Source organism: Molossus molossus, unplaced genomic scaffold, assembly GCF_014108415.1.
Source record: "Molossus molossus isolate mMolMol1 unplaced genomic scaffold, mMolMol1.p scaffold_m16_p_19, whole genome shotgun sequence".
Classification (NCBI taxonomy): domain Eukaryota; kingdom Metazoa; phylum Chordata; class Mammalia; order Chiroptera; family Molossidae; genus Molossus; species Molossus molossus.
This window is the reverse complement of record NW_023425354.1, coordinates 47,241,974-47,260,018: the sequence shown is the minus strand read 5'-3', so window position 1 is coordinate 47,260,018 and position 18,045 is coordinate 47,241,974.

Below are 18,045 nucleotides of genomic sequence, written 5' to 3'. Positions count from 1 at the left end.
CCCCACCCCAGACACACCAGAAGCTGGGATTAGCCCAGAGGGTGGGGAAAGGCGGCTGCTCCTCAGCACAGAGCTGAGAAGTGGGCTGGGAGGTTGACGAGGGCCTGAGCCTGGGTGCAGGAAGAGATGGAGAGGGGCAGGGCGAATCCAGCCCACTTTGCTCTCTAGACTGTCATTCTCCTCATTTACTCCCCTCACCCCGCCGCACCAGTTTTACTACTGAATAGCATTTTCTGAAGGCGTCCTGAGTGCCAGTCCCTTTTCCTGCTGGCAGCGTCTGGTGCCCCTGGGAGACTGTACCCACTTCCTGTTCACCTGCCAGGTCAGCTTGCTGAAGGGGCATTGGGATTGTCATGGTGGGCCAGAGAAGGCCCTTCTTAAGGGACACTCCAGAGTTCAGGAATAAGTTAGAGTATTTTCTGTAATAAGACTTTCGGTGTCAGTGCACCTAGAGAGAAGCTAATGTGTTCCTTTTCTCCCTTTTGTTTTCTTCACATCTCAGCCCAAGACAGACAATGATCATCAATATCTACTGTTCCTTGCTTGTCCACTTCTTTCTGTTAATAGGATGTTCCATGTAGTTTGGGTCATCTAACACAAAATTAAGATCACACTATACATTTATTTTTTTTGGAAGTTGCTTTCCACAGTTGAAAATACATGATGATAATATCTGCAGGTCAGTAGATGGAGATCTAACTGCTCTCCTGGCTAGCTTGAAGACTTACCCTCTTGATGGGTGTTCGGCATTAACTAGGATGAGTGCTTTAATGAATGCTTTTGTATGCATACACTTATGTACCCTTATATTTAGAGGATAGATTCCAAGAAATGAGATTTCAGACTAAAACACATGTATGCATGTGTGTGTGTGTGTGTGTGTGTGTGTGTGTGTATAATATGTTATATATGTATAGCATTTTAAAAATTATTTTTGTTGTTGAAAGTATTACAGATGTGCCTCCTTTTGCCCCAATGACCCCCCCACCCTCTATTTATTCTTGAGTCAGTTTTGGTAGATTATGTCTTTCAAGGAATTTGTCCATTTATGGGGGGTTATCTAATTTGTTAGTCTACAGCGTTTATACTATTCCCTTATAATACCTTTCATTTCCCCCATTTCCCCCCTCTTCCCTCCTACACACACACACACACCTTCACTGCACTATTTTCTTCTTCCATTGGTTATGCATATAAGTTCTTTGGTTTACCTCTTTCTGCCGCCTCACCTCTCTTCCCTCTGAAGCAAAGTATTCTACAATTAAAAAAAAACAAAAAACATTTTTTCAGGTATGTTTGACATGTAAAATCCTACATATTTGATGTCTATAATTCAATGAGTTTGCCAATAAGTATACACCAATGTATATTATTGTCAAATTGCTTCCCCAAAAAGCTGAAGCATGGTACCAGAGGGCCCTTTTCTCTGCATCTCCACCAGCATAGAAACTTATCACTTAATTTTTGCCAATAGGACAGGTGTAATTTTCATGAACAGTGAAGGGTCTGGGATTTTACCCAACTTAAAAACTAGTCAGTATTGCCCTGGGTGGTTGGCTCAGTTGTTTGAGTGTTTTCTTATGAACTGAAGGGTGGTGGGTTTGATTCCCAGTCAGGGCATATACTAGGGTTGCAGGTTCGATCCGCAGTCAGAGCGTGTGCCAGAGGCAGCTGATCAATGTTTCTCTCTCATCTCTCTCCCTCTCCTTTCCTCTTTCTCCTCCCTCCCCCTTCCTCTCTCTAAATCAATTTTAAACATTTAAAATAAACTAGTCAGGTCTGACTAGTTGGTGTTTGGGGGATGGTGAGAGAAGACACACAACTTCTACTTCAGTAACAAACGGGACATCATTACTCAGAGCAAAAGCAGTAGCCACAGTTTCTATTCACACCAGTTCCTCCTGTCTTCCCAAGACCCACGAATGTAATGCAGGTGGTCTACACACAGTGGGCTGCATTATAGGAGAGGACCACTAACTTTGGGGGACTCACCACTTTTGTGGTAAGCAGATTCATGTCCATTCTTTGACTATAGGAACATGACTTCATTGCTCATGGTTGCCACTGCAAAAACAATGTTGATAAATAGCCCAAGTAAAGAGCAGTATTTATGGTATACCCCGCAGAAAGACCTATGGGCACTCAGGGCCCAGGGCAAATCATCAGCCCCAATAGAATGAAGTGTGTTAGCTACTTAACCCCTTCTAAGAGCTTCCTAACAAATATAAAGTAAAACCTAAGTCCTCACCAAGGTGTGGTTGTCACTGTTAAACCTGCTGTCAGTGTAATGTAAAGAAAATATGTAGAAAGGGAAGAATATAAATGTGGCCCAGCAGAAAGTTCTGTACACGTTAAGATGGTGAACCCCTGAGTTTTGATAGCACATGCCCTACCCCTCTCCATGAATCTAATACTATAATCACAAGCCTATTATTCCAGGCCCTCTGTCCTGGTAGATCTTCACTCTGCATGAGCAGTGACCTGTACTGAACATCTAGCTTGCCTCCACCACAAAAAGGACTCCACATGAAACTACAGCTACTTCACTCCACCAGAGCTCTGTGCCTGATCTCAGTATATCCCTTATACCTTATACCTTATACTTGCTGACTCAGCAATAGACTGACCTTAAACCAATTCTAATTCCACATTCTTGCCAACTTCTAATCCAGACATCTTTTTTTTTTTTTTAATCCTCACCCGAGGACATTTTTCCATTTTTTTGCTCAGGTAGAGTGGGAGGGAGAGAGAGGAAGAGAGAGAGTGAGAGAAACATCGACCTGAAAGGGACACATCGAGTGGCTGCCACCCGCACGACCAACCAGGGCCGGGGACAAACTGCAACCAAGGTACGTGCCCTTAGCGGGAACCGAACCCGGGTCTCTCGGGACTGCAGGCTGATGCTCTAACCGCTGAGCCAAACCGGCCAGGGCTAATCCAGACATCTTTATGCAATATTTTACTTCTTAGGTATACTCCAGCTAATAAATGAAGCAGGAATAATGGAGTTATAGTACCGACAGTTGGCAACTCTTAATAAAATAATGCATCTAAAAAATGGTTATCTATTGTGGCTAAATTCACAAAAAGAGATGTTGCCACTGATTATGTGCCTCTGGGAGAAAGATTTTGAACCAACTATGAATGCATCTTGAAACATAAAACTGTTAGCAATTCTCATCAAATCGATAGATACAACTACCAACTTGTAAGAAGTACAGAGGATAAAGGAACATGTTAAACCACCAGGAAATAACCAGCAAACTTTGTCTGGGGAGACAAACGTTTCATCACCATAAACATGGCAAGAGATGAAGAGAGGAAAATGAGACATACAGGTTAAATACAAGTGACTTCAGAAACAATTGCAACACATGAGCCATAAATAACATTGCGATTCTCTTTGGGATGGAGCAGATGTGAGGATATTTGGATAACAAAGAACTAGTAGAGAGAGAATCGTTTAAGAAGCAGGGTACAGAAGGCATAACTAATGAAGGGACAGCATGACAGGAGTGGGAGGATGAAATTCAAACCACATAGAAGAACCAGCATTGGATGGACAGGAAGACTCTTCCTTTTTAACAGAAGGCAAAGCACAGAAAATTCTTTGTAGGGATATTGAGGAGGTTCCCATCTCAGTTTCTATGTTCATTCCACTCCTCTTTCTATCCCTGCTGCTACATGTTCTCTACTCCAGGACCCAGGTATCACAGTCCCAGAGCTGCCCCAGAATGGCAGGATCAGGCTTCCTCAGATGTCTCCTTCCAGTGGACATGCAAGGTTAAGTTCTAAATGAGAATGGAGCCCACCTAGGCTGCAGAGGGGGCAGTCTACCCAATTTGGAGTGGGGTGTCTCTGCTTATAGTTCCAAATTTCACTTATATTTATTTTCATTAGCTCTTTTTTATTGAATTTCTTGGGGTGACATCGGTCAGTAAAATTATCTAGGTTTCAGGTGTACAATTCTGCATCATTTGCACATTGCATGGTACACTCATCATCCAAAGTCTAGTCTCATTCTGTCACAATTTTTTTTTTTTTTTTTGGTACGTTCCCCTAGCAGGAACCGAACCCGGGACTCTCTGGTCCACAGGCCAATGCTCCAACTGCTGAGCCAAACTAGCCAGGGCTCATTCTGTCACCATTTTATCCCCCATTTACCCTCTTCCACCTGCCCCACCCAGCTTACATCTGGTAATCACCATACTGTAGTCTGTGTCCATGAGGTTTCTTTCTTACTCCCTTCACCAGTTCAACAGCTCTTGTTCTAATATATTTCCCTCATTATTTTCTCAACCTAACTCATTATTTGCCTGCTGGTGCTGGTCTCTGCTCTTCCCTGATGACTCAAACTTAAAAGCTGTCCCTCCCAGATGTTATTGCCCATGCAGTCACACAACACACGTTTTCTGAAAGTTGGCATAATGGAATGAAGGATTATTTCATCCCCTAATACAGCCAGAGCAATGACAACTACTATAAGGCATTTATATTGTTAAATGTTTTATGGCTATTCTTGACAACAAGGTTTCCCTCTGCTGACTTTATTCCCAGTATTTCCCCTAACACACACACACACACACACCACACACACCATGTTGCTCGGGTCTCTCACTCTCTCTTCTCTTTCTTTATTTCCAGTCACTCTCACAATGCTCCCCTTTTCGTCATTTCTATTTCAATCACATTGGAAAGCAAATATAATTCTCTTTATTTTACAGGAGAAGTCAAATTGTTTGACCATTTATTGTTTGAACATCATAAAGTAAAGGCAGAGACAAGGTGACTATTCACAGTTTCAATTCTTTGCCATCATCTCTTTCCCAGCAGTTGTTGCAAGTAGAAGAAAATAGAGATTCATTCTCCCAGTTGTACGACTTAAGCAGCACCGTCACTCTCAAAGAAAAAGTGGCTACATTCAGTTTTCCGGTGGAACAAAAATATAAAATGCCTTTCATTTAACCTTGCAAAAACTCAGTGAGAAAGCTGTTGCTGTACCACTTTTTATAAATGAAGACATTCAAGTTTGACAAGATGAGGAGATGTCCCCAGAGATAAAGAGATGTCCCCAACATCACCCAAAATACCAGTGAATAATCCCAGAAAGTGTCATGAACACTTGCTGATTTATATCACAATCGCCCATGCTCTATTTGACCCTGTGGGTGTTGGCTTCTGGCTTTAGTTTTCTACTAAAACTTCTAAAGCTTCCTTGTGGCCTGTTGATTCTTAAATCCCAAGGGTTTTTCTCAGTGATCAGGGTTGTCAAAGCCTGTGATGCTTTGACTTTTCACCTTTTAGCTGCACTGTTGGCAGAGGTTCCTGTTGTAGTTCATTGACCTCTGGCCATTCTTCTGTTTCACTGGGAGCCCCTGGGGCTCAGGGAGCAGAGGAAGTGCTGTCCTCAAACCTGCCTCTCCTTCAACCTCACCAAATCCTGAGCTGTTTTGTTTTCTATCCTCAGCTAACCAATTCCTAGAGGAGGAATATGAGAATATACAGTATATATCCATATGTTTCATTGTCTTATGCCATTGTTTTTTTCTTTAGGAACTTCAGTTGGGTGTCTGTTGGCTCTTCACCGCCAGTCATGTTTACCCATTATCTTCCCTTTCTAAATCCTTCCTCATTATCTTGGTTGATGCTATATGTTATTTGCGTTTAGATGTCTAGCCTTTATAGTCTCACTGTGCTTTCTATGTCTATCCCCATTGTGTTCTTTTTAATTTTGTCCAATTTTTCTTTTTCTTTCATTTCTTTCTCAAATTCTGCTGTTCCTCTTTTACCACTTCTTGTTTTGTGCATGTACCAATGGCTATTTTTATTTATTTTATTTTATTTCAGTTTTATTTTGTTACTGGTTAGACAATCATATATTTTATATAGTGTTCCCCTCGATATTTCCAGTGTCCCGACTGGTGCCATACAGAGTTATTGCTTTACTGACATCCTCTCTCCATTCACAATCTTCAGGAAAGGGCAAAGGGTTTGTGGGCTGAGGGGATGAAACTTCAATTCCGGGCGAAATGGGCAAGTACACAATCGGCATGGCCACCGGGGCCTCCTTCTTGACGGGCTCCAGCAACCTAGTGGTGCAGCTGTGGCTGGCGGGTGAGCACGGGGATGTGGACCTAGGAAAGCAGCGGTGGCCAGTGTGCGGCATGGTCAGTGCCCAGCAGGGCCTGGCGCGGGGACCGGGGACTTGGCGGCAGCCGCTGGCAGATAAAAGCAGGGACCGCCGGAGCCGGGGCCACCAGAAGCGCCTGGGAAGCGGAGCCAGGGAAGCACGTCGGGCAGGGTAGGATGCCAGGTAAGAAAAGAGAAATCGAGAGGTGGGAGAGAAGAGCAGCATTTCCCTGCCCGGGTGGAAGGAACAGAGAAGATGAGGCAGCTGCTGGGGGCGCTGTGCTTTTCCGGGACGCCGCGGGAGGTCGGGAGGCAGCTGCCCCCAGACTGGGCTGTTCCCCCTCACCTCCAGCTCGGATCCAGCGCAGTGCTCCGAGAGGAAAGAGAAGCCAGGCTTCTCTAAAACTTCACCGACCGGTCCTGTGTCAGCTCTGTCCTGTCCTGCAGGCGATGGAGTTTGAGGTCAATGGCCCCCTACTCTTGGGGCGCCTCCTGCTGGTGAAGCTGTGCAAGCACAAGTCCTGTTGGATACGGACTGGTTCTGCAAATGGATCACGGAGCAGGGCTCGGGACCCAAGGCGACACCCTTTTCCCTGCTACCTCGGGGTGCGGGTGCGGGGTACAAGGCGACGGGGCGGGGATCGTCTGATTGCCCAAGGGCACTGGTGACGGCGGTGGCGAAACGGGGGCGGCACCTTGGCGGGCTCAGGGGAATGCTCTAATATAGAGAAAGAGGAGGGAGGCGGAGCAAGGGGGAGAGATGAAAGAGGATGGTGCTGAGCCGAGGGGCCGGGCGCAGAAAGATGTCAAGGGAGGCCTCCTGCCCTTGCGTGTCCCTCCCCAGCCCAGACCGTGAGTGATGACCCCCAGAACCTGTGTAAGGGTCATCAAGGAGTAGAAGTGCGAGGAAAGAAGAAAGGTGTGCTGGGGAGCCTGGAAAGCCTCTGATTTCCCTGCAAGATCCCAAGAAACTCACAGTCCAACGTACCCTTGAGTCCATGTTCTCCCTTCAGGTGGGGCTCCTGGAAAGACGGTTAATCCTGCCGGTGACAGGGAAAACTCCGTGAGACCTTCTCAGGAAGGAGCGATTCCTTGACCATAAGGATTTAGTCTCCTTTTCTCTCTCTCTCTCTCTCTCTCTCTCTCTCTCTCTCTCTCTCTCTCTCTCTGGCAAAGGTGGGGTCCTCTCTTGACCTTGCACTGCCATTTACCCCCAGGTTGAAGGACTTGGCCCACAGGGGGACATTGGATCTCACAAATTCTGTTAAAAGACTGGAAGATTTAAAACAAACAAACCAGCCCTGGCCAGTTTGGCTCAGCGGTTAGAGCGTCGGCCTGCGGTCTGGAGAGACCGGGGTTCGGTTCCCGCTAAGGGCACGTACTTCGGTTGCAGTTTGTCCCCGGCCCTGGTTGGTCGTGCAGGAGGCAGCCACTCGATGTGTCCCTTCACGTCCATGTTTCTCTCTCTCCCTTCCTCTCTCTCCCTCCCATTCTATCTGTATAAAACATGGAAAAATATCCTCGGGTGAGGATAAAAAACAAACAAACCATATACACACATCGTCCAGCATGGAAAGGCTGCCCTGGGTGGTGAGTTACCACAACCTCCCAAAACCTATATGCATACTTCCAACTGAGATTTGAATGAAAAGGAAGGAGGAGGGTAGAAGAGTGATATGTTAGTAGGATCAGGAGCTCACAGCTCACAGTGTGCTCCCCAGCTGATGTTCCTAGAGTGGGTTTGCAGTCCTGGAGGGATGAAGCCTTCTTTGGGTACCACTTCCTCAGCAGTACAAACCCCATGCTGCTGAGGCAGTCCCCCAGCTTGCTGGCGCTGCCTCCAGGGATGGAAGCTTTGAAGACTCAGCTGCAGAAATAATTCTAGGTGCTGTGCTCCCTTTGTTCCCTATGCTGCCTTTTATTTTTTGGTGACATAGCTCCCAGTGAACCCCATCTAAAACTAACATTTATAAATTGCAAGATTTTGACTGAACAACTCCTTCCAAAAGGAAGCCTTGTGTTTGAAGCCCTCTCAGACCTTTCTAGCTGGATCTTCAACTGATCCCACTGATTCTCTCCACAATCCCTTTGCTCCAGCCAATGTAGTCCAGAGGCTGTTTTCCAAACAAGCTCTGGACCTTAGCAGTTCCTTTACTAGACATCACTAATGCTTCTTCCCAAAATCCATCATCACCTATCCCACAGTTGAAGCCTCATTCACCCTTTAAGACTGAGCTCAAAGGCTGCCTCTCAGTGAAGCCTTCCCTGACCACCTGCCATCAGCAGCCTCTTCCTCCTCTCAATCCCAATAGTACATCTCTCAGACCAACATGTTGCTTCCATTGCAGTTATTTCTGTCTTTGTCTTTGTATTAATCTGAGGTTTAGCAGGAAACAGATGACACTAAAAGGGCTTATCTGAAGAAAATTTACAACAGTATAGGCATGATTAATGGAATCAACAAGGATGATGAAGCATGCGGGAACTAGCAATGGAGGGAGTCAATGCCACTAGAAGAGAAGAGATGTTACTGGAGCCTGGAAAGAGCTAAACCAGTGGAAAGGAACTGCCCGATAGGAGCTGTGGCCCCAGAATAGAAGCATTTGCCTCCAGAACCACAGTGAGGCAAGGCATTGGGGAAAGAAGATGAGATAAATACCCAGGTCCTTCTGTCCTCCTGACTTTTCATCTCCTGCAGATGCTTCCCATTGACAAAACGTGGTAGGAAGCACTTCAGGTAGTCAGTATGTGGCGGCCAGCCTCCTAGAGCACAATGCAGGGCAGAAAATGTTGGAGAACTGATGATGATGGGAGGATAGGCAAATGGGGAATAATCAGTATTGTTTCCTACACAAACTTACCCTACAAAACATTTGTTCAAATAACAGTTTATATCATAACAGCTCCTAAGAAGTTGAACCACTTGTGGATGACTCATGAATATATATATTTTTTACTTTTGTAGTGATGCAGTGACTTTTCCACTCAAAAACATGGTAAGTTAATATGCTATAAAAAGTAATATTTTGATATTATGCTTTCAGATAAAAATCCACTTACTAGTTTACTCAATAAGACAGTTTCTAGTTAAAGAATATTGTATAGCCCAGCCAATATGGCTCAATGGATTAAGCATTGTCCCATGGCCTGAGAGGTCCTGGTTTGATTCTTGGTCAGGGTACTGCGAGGGGGGGGGGGGGGTTGCAGGCCCAATCTCCAGTAGGGTCATGCAGTAGGCAGTCAATGGATGTTTCTCTTTCACATTACTGTTTCTATCTCTCTCTCTCTCTCCCCCTTTCTCTAAAAAATCAATACGAAACTATTTTTTAAACATATATATATATATATATATATATATGAGATATTTTAAATTCTATACCATATTTGGATGAACCCAAATAATTTTTCTTAGCATTCAAAATCTGAGACAGAGGAATGAGGATATAGCATCTTCTACAAATCTTCAATCTGTAGTATGTGTGCTCTTTTCATTTTTGAAGCATTTTTATGTTAATCTCTTTTTGTCAAAGTCTCAAGGAATAGAAAATTATTATGCAATATTGAACCCCTCCGAAATTTCAATTCAGCACCCCCCTCCTCTAGCCCCACCATTAAACACTTCTCTTATTTCTTCGACCTTCATTACATTTCTATTTTTTTTTAATCTTTATTGTTGAATGTATTACAGAAGTTCCTCATTCTCCCCATTGACCCCCTCCTCCCCACTCCCGCCCCCCTCCCACCTTTTCCCACACTATTGTCTGTGTCCATTGGTTATGCATATAAGTTCTTTGGTTTATTTCTTCCCACCCACCCCCAACCCCTTTCCCTTTGAGGTTTGTCAGTCTAGCAATAAATATGTACTTCTTAATCCCTTCACCTTTTTCACCCATTCCCCCAACCCCCCTCCCATCTGGCAACCAATAAAATGTTCTCTGTATCTATGATATTGTTTCTGCTCTGCCTGTTCATTTTGTTTGTAGATTCTATTGCCGATAGATATGTATTCATTGCCATTTGTTTGTTCATATATTTTATCTTTTTCTTCAAAAAGACCCTTCATCATTTCATATAATAACGGTTTGGGGGTGATGAACTCCTTTAACTTTTCCTTGTCTGGGAAAGTCTTCATGTGGCCATCGATTCTAAATGACAGCTTTGCAGGATAGAGTAATCTTGGTTGTAGGTTCTTGCTTTACATCACTCTGAATATTTCTTGCCACTCCCTTCTGGCCTGCAAAGTTTCTTTTGAGAAGTCAGCTGACAACCTTATGGGAACTCCCTTGTAGGTAACTGCTTTTCTCTTGCTGCTTTTAAGATTCTCTCTTTGTCTTGAACCTTTTGCATTTTGATGATGATGTGTCTTGGAGTGGGCCTCTTGGGGTTCATCTTGTTTGGGACTCTGTGCTTCCTGGACTTGTATGTCTGTTTCCTTCACCAAGTTAGGAAAATTTTCTGCCATTATTGTTTCAAACAGGTTTTCAGTTTCTTGTTCTCTCTCTTCTCCTCTGGCACCCCCAAGATGCAAATGTTAGCATGCTTGAACTTGTCTCAGAGGCTCCTTACACTCTCCTCGTTTTTTTGGATTCTTTTTTCTCTTTGCTGTTCTGATTGGGTGTTTTTGCTTCCTTATATTCCAAATCAATGGTTTGCTTCTTGGATTTATGTACTCTACTATTGAATCTGTGTAAATTATTCTTTATTTCAGTTAATGCCTCCTTCATTTCTGACTGTGTATTCATCTTTTCTGATTGGTCCTTTTTTATGCTCTTGAGGCCTTCACTAAGTTCATTGAGCATCCTTATAAGCAGTATTTTGAACTCAGCATCTGTTAGGTTGTTTGTCTCCATTTTGCTTAGTTCTTTTCTTGGGGTTTTGTTCTGTTCTTTCATCTGGGACCTGTTTCTTTGTCTCCTCATTTTGGCTGCCTCCCTGTGTTTGTTTCTGTGTACTACTTAATGAGAGGTATGGGGCTAGCTGAGACCAGATGCTGCTTGTTTGAAAGAATTTAGGAAAACCAGAAGCAGGATCCAAGACCAGCCAATCCTATGGTTAAGCAAGTGACAACAGCTTGGGTGGGCCTGAAAATTGGGTGGGGCGGGGCCTCAGGGAGTCACCAGGGCGGAGCTACCAGTGTGAGCCAGGTTGCTGGAGTCCCAGATATGGCGGCTGTCTGCCGCCCCAGGGAAGGGCTCACCAAAGGAACAAAGGCCTCTGACAGCACATTTGTCTGGGAGAAAGCTCCCTCTCCAGCCCTTGCTCCAGTGCCAAACAGCTCAGTTCTTCCCTGTATGTCTCTGGTGCCCCTCAAGCTGCCTCCCCTCCAAGCTTAGAGGGAGAGAGTCCGATAAGTCCATGTGCGGGCCCTTTAAGAGGAGCTGCCTGGGGCTCCAGCCGCCTCAGCTTCCCTGAGCCTCAGTTCCCGCTGGTTTTTCCAGCCAGAAGTTATGGGGACTCTCTTCCTGGCACTGGAACCCTGAGCAGGGCGCCTGGTGTGGGACAGGGACCCCCTTAGTCCTCAAGGAGGAACTTCCCAGCCGAGGTGTCCTTCTGATTTTATCCATCACACGTGAGTGTGGGACCAGCCTGTCTGCCTCTGCCCCTCCGCCCCTCTTACCAGTCTCCATGCTGCTGCTGCTTTAATTCCGTAGTTGTAGGACTTCCATTCAGCTTGATTTCAGGTGGTTTTGAATAATGGTGGTTCTGTAGTTTAGTTGTAACTTTGATGTGGTTGTGGGAGAACGCGATACCGTGTTTACCTACGCCGCCATCTTGCCGAAAGTCCACATTTCATTTTTTATGCAAACTGTATTTATTTGTTTTCAAACTCTTGTTTACTGCTTACATAAACATGTTCCCATTGTTTGGCTAGTACATTTTTGTAGTTGTAAAAAATATTTGTGTATCTTGGATTGGAATGAAATGCATCATAATTTTACCATTAAAAGTAATGGGCCCTGACCTGGTGGCTCAATTGGTTGGAGCATCATCCCATGCACCAAAAGTTTGCAGGTTTGATTCTCAATCAGAGCACATACCTAGATTTTGGGTTCAATCCCCAATCAATCCCCCCTCAGGGCATATACAGCAGGCAACCGAGCAATATTTCTTCCTCACATCGATGTTCCTCTCTCTCTCTCTCTCTCTCTCTCTCTCTCTCTCTCCCTCTCTTTCTAAAATCAATAAAGATATCCTCAGGTGAGGACAAAAAAAGTAATGAATGGGGACATCTGTAATACTGTCAACAAGAATATTTTTTATTTAGCAACAGGGTTTGGAGAACAAATAAAAATCATTGAGTATTAGGTGCCTTTATAGTACTTTGGCAGAAATTCTTATAAACTTTTGTCATCCAAAGCTTCTACTAAAAGTTTTTCAAATATATGATAGGTGCTTAACAAATGCTTGTGAGTTTGTCCTGTCTTGATCTATTAGAATGACATCTGCTCGATTGTTAAGCTCCTTGGGAGTGGCAGGGACCATGCCTCAATTCATCATCACCTCCCAGTGACTAGCACAGAGACAGTAAATAGTAGTAAGCACTCAATACATGTGTATTGAATGAATGAACATAGGATTGGATTTGTACTACTCTTGTCTAATCCATTCACATTTCCGTGCATTGGATACATATCTATTGCTTTTATTCATCGTGGTTGTCTAATAAGCCCACCCAATAGGTAAGAATATTTAGAGACCAAACAGAATCTTGCCCAGGGCCATTTGAACCTAAGCTGTACAAGTTCATAGCCTGAGTTCTTGATCATCATGCTCTACTGAGATCCTGTAATGAAGAGACTCTAGGACATGGAAGCCTCTGAGCCCATTAGGGAATCCACTCCTCCTCCTGGGATTTAATATATAACTATTAAGTCACTCATTTTAAAAAACTAAAGTATTTTTTATAAAATACAAGAATTCACTAAAATAAATACGTAATACTGGTGTTATGTTATCATTTTGCTCCAGGATTGTAATCACTAGGTGAGAGTCCTCAGTCCATCCATAATTAGAAGAAAGAGAACACGGGCCCTTCTGGCCACCCTCGTTTTGTCCACAGGCCCTAAGCCCTTTATGTGATGGAAAGAGGAAATATTCCAAAGTTCTTAGGCCAGTACTGAGGTCTCTACAGTTTGCCCATTTCTCTTGGCTGTATGGGCACAGGGCAGACCCTCCATGTAGTACTGCTTGATAGCCAGTGGGTGGCGCTCAAGGCTCAAAGCAGGCTACATTGGAGAGGGGGAGGAGGGGGCACCCAGATTTGCCAGTGTCTTTTGAAGGTGGAGAACAAATAACCAAAAATAGATTATTTCCAACCCTCCCCCTGCCCTTTCCATCTCCCTCCCCTCCATCACTAGGTTCGAAGGGTCAGTCTGTGTCAATATTCCATTCTTTGAGTTAGAATCTTAGAGTACAAATCCTTTGAGCTGATGAGAAAAGATCTGCTTTTTAAGTGGGTGAGGATGAGGCAAGCTTCACCCCATTGTCAAGACCATGGACCTCAGAGCCCATCCCAAGTCTGCAAGGTGACAGAGAGAGGAGCTTTAAGGTGGCCTCCAGTGCCCAAGTCCAGGTCCATCCAGAGGCTGCTCTGGTGTAGCCCCATTGAGCCCTAAATGCCTGTGCCCTTGAGGCCAGCATGTTCCTTCTGTCTGTTCCGAGTGCTACTAGCTGCCCTGAGTGAAAAAGTGGGACAGATGCTGGACTCTGGGGGCCTGGAGGAGAAGGGTAAGAAGAAGGTGCAGCTGGGGCCAGAAGTCTTCAGGGGACAGGGCCAGTAGCTGGGTTATAAATGAACCCTTGGACAGCAACCACAGCCTAGCTGAGAAGCTCCCAGCAACGCCTTGCATCCTTCCCTTTCTCTCACCTTCTGCCCAGAATTTGCCCCTTGCTCTCTAGGCAGCCTAGATTCAGAGGGGCCTTTCCCTGCAGATGCCTGGAGGCCTGGGGAGCAGGGCTAAGGGAGCCTCCTGGCAACCATCCAAACTACTCTTGAAGAAAAAGACACCCTCTCCTTCCTCTCCTTTCTACCCTCTCCTCTCTCTCCTTTCCACCCTCTCCTTCCTTCTTCTTTCCACTCTTTCCTTCCTTCTCTCACTTCCTACAATTTTCTGAGCACCTATTATACATCTGGTCCTTGGCTAAGCCATACATGTTGGGTGTGGAGGGATGGAAAGGGAGAGAGCCAAAACATGTGAAAAAGATATGGCCTCTGACATTACAGAGCTCTTAGTCGGAGGGCCTGGCATGGATGGGGAAAAGTCAAAAGTGGGCTCAAGGTATGGAATACACAAGAGGTTTTAGTTACTTCTGTCTGTTAGGTCCAGGGAATGTTGCACATGGAAGAGACCCACAACCTGGCTTTGTTCAGAGACACAGGCAACAGCAAGTGCAAAGGCAAAGAAGCGTGAAACTGTTCGCTGGAGGATGGGGTAACAAAGGGCAAATAATTCAATGATGAATTTTTTTGAGTAGGTGCCTACTCAAGCGCTTCTCACCTCAGTGATGAAGCACAATGTGCCATCTGCCTCAGGGGAATTGCTTCTTAACTGAGAAGAAAGACTCAAGCCCAGGGAACGGTGGAAATTCAGGCATCAGGAGTGTGCGTGTCTGCAGCCCAAAATCAGAGCAAGAGGATAGATATTGTGCAGAGAAAATTTTGCCCTTTTTCTTGCCCTTATTTTTCCCCATCTCACAAATGCCTCATTCGGCTCACTAGTTAACGATGACACTGCCTGGACAGAGAGCAACATTGTGCACCATGACAGTCTTTGGACACTGATGCCCGATGGCTTTCTCTTTCCCTCTCAGATCCTGGTGCTGAGGCACCACCACATTTCTCTGGCTCCTAGCCTCTGTTTCTTGGCTTCATTCTGAGCTTAGTCCCCAGAGAGCTGGGTCTCTGCCACTGTTGCCAGGAGATTATGCCTAACAGGGCCATACAGGGGGCCCAGCGCACCAGCAGCAATTCTGGGGCCACCACTCGAATTGGACCACCAAGTGGATGGCTATCTTTGCCTGGGTCTCTGACATGGGCTCTAACCAGTTTAGATCAAGAAGGCAGATCCTGGGTGAAAGCTCTCCCCACAGCCTTGACTGCTTCTCAACCTTAGGGGAGACTGGGTGTCTCCGAATGGTCCGGCTTTATCTCTGAGCACTCCAATTCCCCCAGTGCGTGCTATGAATGTTGAATCACTCTGCCTCCTCATCTGAATTGCCAGAGGGAAGTAGATTGAAGGTCCTCACCCAATATAGCCAGGAAACCCAGGTGTGCGATCCAGGTGTGCTATGGCCATTGCTTCAGTTTCCCAGGTAGTTGCCTTTGAGCAGACCCTGACGCTAAGGGTAGGTGAAGCTTGCTCGTACTGGGGAAGTTTTGGGAGGCCACCACCCAGGGAGCTCTACCTCAGCTTGAGAGAAAAAGCCCTAAGGATACACTGGGTCTGGGAGGCAGAAAAGTGTTGAGGGATGTCTCTGGCAGAGCTATCAGTTAAGCAAACAGGCTTATACACTATATTTAATATTTTCAATACCTGTTAGAATCACCTTATTTTGACTGGTGGAGGATGATAAATCTTAAATTGTTCATCTCAGACCTTCAAGACAAACTTGGCTGTTATTGGTATTGGTATAATAAGAGGCAAACAGATCAGCAAAACAGATTAGAATATGGAAAAAAAGAGAGAGAGAGAAAAAATTTACACTACAGTAAAGGAAATTTCAAGTTTGTGGAGAAAGAATGAACCATGCAATAAAAGGACTTGGGATAATTCACTATCCAATATTTTCATAGGGTTAAATTCCTACGTAACACCATACCCTCAAATAAATTCAATATGAATTTTAAAAACAAAGCATCAAAACAAACTATATTAGAAAAAATATAAAGGCACACTTTTATACTTCCAGATGCTATGAAGGACCCTCCAACTACAATACAACAAATGTACTTTTTAAATATTTCTTGGTTCAGAAAGGAAGGGAAATCAGTGAGCATTGTTAGGGAGGGTGACACTTGAATTGTTCCAGTAAGCAAATGGCCAAGCAGACTTTGCACGAACCAAATGGCTATTTTAGAGCTAGAATGTATTCATAATATTTCTTTAAAAACCTTAGCAAATTAGGACTAGTAAGGAATCTCCTCAAACTGATATAGAGCACCTTAAAAATCTCTACAGTTAACATCATACTCAATTTTTTAAAAACTGAAATGCTTCTCCCTGAGATTGGGAACAAGCAAGAATGTTCACTTTCACCACTGTTATTTAACATTTTACTGGGGATTCTAGCCATTTCAATAAGACAAAATTTTTTAATTAATTAATTAGCTAATTAATTAAAACTATAAGAAAGGAATAAATACATCTCTTCCTATTTGCAGATGATATGATTGTTTCCATAGAAAATCCCAAGGACTTTATAAAACAACATATGGAACTTTTAAAATAATTTGGTAAGATTATAGGATACAAAATTAATATATAAAAATCAATTGTAGTCTTATTCACCAGAAATAAATTTTTAAACACAATTTTATTTACAATAGTGCCAAAAAAAAACATAAAATATCTAAGAATAAATGAAATAAAAGTCATCCAAGACCTCTACAATAAAAATCACACGACATTATTGTAAGAAATTTTTAAAATCCAAATAAATGAAAAGAAAATATCATGTTCATGGACCAAAAGACTCCATAATGTTAAAATGACAATTCTCCCCCCAAAATAATGTATAGATTCCATATAATTTCAGTCAATATTCTATCAGATGGTTTTGTAGAAATAGACCAATGAATTCTAAACTTATATAAAAATGCAAAGGACCTAGGACAATCAAAATAATTTTGCAAAGGAAGAAAGTCGCAGGACTTACCTTACTGACTTCTTCATTGATTATAAACCTGCAGTAATCAAAAGTGTTACTATTGATAAAAAGATGGAAATATAGATCAGAATAAAGAGTTCCAAAATAGAGTTACACATTTATGGCAAATTGATTTTCAACAAAGGTGCCAAGCCAACTCAGTTGGGAAGAAGAAAAAAAAGATAAAAAAATGTTGGATCTATTGAATATCATTTTGGGGGGGGGGGGGAAATAACATCAGCCCTTATATCATATATAATACAGGCAAATAAATTCAAAATGGATTATAGGTCTAACTGTAAATTATAAAACTTCTGCAAGAAAACACAGGAGAAAATCTTGCTGGAGGTGGGCAGTGATTTTTAATCTACAAAAAGCATAAAATAATTTTTTAAATTAATAAATTGGACTTTAACAAAATTTAAAACTCTTGTTCTTCAGAAGACACCATTAAGAAAAAGAAAATGGCCCTGGCTGGTTTGGCTCAGCGGTTGGAGAGTCAACCCGCGGACCAGAGAGTCCTGGGTTCCGTTCCCTCTTGGGGCACATACCTCGGTTGCAGTTTGTCCCCGGCCCTGGTTGGGGTTGTGTGGGTGGCAGCCACTCAATATGTCTGTCTCTCTCGTGTCAATGTTTCTCTCTCTTCCTCCCTCTCTCTCTCCAGCTCTGTCTGAAGATAAATGCAAAAAAAAAAAAAGAAGAAGAAGAAGAAAAGAAAAAGAAAATGCACCCTGGCAGGTTTGGCACCGCAGTTGGAGCGTCGGCCTTTGGACCAGAGAGTCCCAGGTTCAGCTGCCTCTAGGGGCACATACCAAAAAAGAAAAAGAAAATGCAAACTGGGAGAAAATATTTGCAATAGATATATCAATCAAAGGACTTGAATCCGGAATATACAAAGATCCCTTACTTGTAAATAATAATAAGATAAACTTCATTTTTAAAATGGTCAAAAGATCTAAACAGACACTTTACACAGGAATATATAAAAGTGGCCGATAAACACATGAAAAGATGCTCAATATCACTGGTCCGTACACAGCCATGATTAGC